Source organism: Colobus angolensis, unplaced genomic scaffold, assembly GCF_000951035.1.
Source record: "Colobus angolensis palliatus isolate OR3802 unplaced genomic scaffold, Cang.pa_1.0 Scaffold116, whole genome shotgun sequence".
Lineage (NCBI taxonomy): Eukaryota > Metazoa > Chordata > Mammalia > Primates > Cercopithecidae > Colobus > Colobus angolensis.
In genome coordinates, this window is record NW_012112697.1 from 5,822,844 (window position 1) to 5,823,717 (window position 874).

The 874-nt window shown below is 47.4% G+C and overlaps 1 protein-coding gene across 10 annotated transcripts in view; it reads right to left on the minus strand.

Moving 5' to 3' along the window:
- DDX19B (DEAD (Asp-Glu-Ala-Asp) box polypeptide 19B) overlaps window positions 1–874 on the minus strand; it is a 100,479-nt gene that overhangs the window by 11,171 nt on the left and 88,434 nt on the right. The window lies entirely within an intron of this gene.

Below are 874 nucleotides of genomic sequence, written 5' to 3' on the forward strand. Positions count from 1 at the left end.
CTTTTTCTTTTTTTTTTTGAGATGGAGTCTTGCTCTGTCACCCAGGCTGGAGTGCAGTGGCGCAATATCAGCTCACCGCAACCTCCGCCTCCCGGGTTCAAGTGATTCCGCTGCCTCAGCCTCCCGAGTAGCTGGGATTACAGACATGCGCCACCACGCCTGGTTAATTTTGTATTTTTAGTAGAGCAGGGTTTCTCCATGTTAGTCAGGCTGATCTCCAACTCCTGACCTCACGTGATCCGCCTGCCTCGGCCTGTCAAAGCGCTGGGATTACAGGCATGAGCCACCACGCTTAGCTGTCTCTTTTATTCTAAGATCATTTTGACATTTTCTTCAGAGATCTTAAATATTTATTTTTTCTATTATCAATGAGAACTATCCTATTTTCTAAGTATTTGCTGTTTGAGACTGGAAAACTGTGTGTGTGAATGTTATGACTAACCATCTTGCTGAACTTTTTTTTTTTTTGAGATGGAGTCTCACTGTGTCGCCAGGCTGGAGTGCAGTGGTGTGATCTCTCCTGACCTCGTGATCCGCCCGCCTCGGCCTCCCAAAGTGCTGGGATTACAGGCATGAGCCACCATGCCCGGCCATCTTGTTGAATTTTTAATTTTTCTTACAAATATGAGTTGATTCTCTTGGGTTACGCAATAATACATCATCCACAAATAAGACATAAAGTTCAGGGGCTCTATGTTTAGGCTATGTATCCCTTGGGATACTACCATTACCCCCACTAAAGGAGAGCCTGTCTCTTACATCTTCAGAAAGCACTTCCTTTCTTCCTATGGCGCCCAGGGGCATCCAGTCCTCCTGGGCCCTGTGTGGAGCTGGCTGAGAGGGAAGGGCCAGGCCTGCCACTGCTGCTGCTACT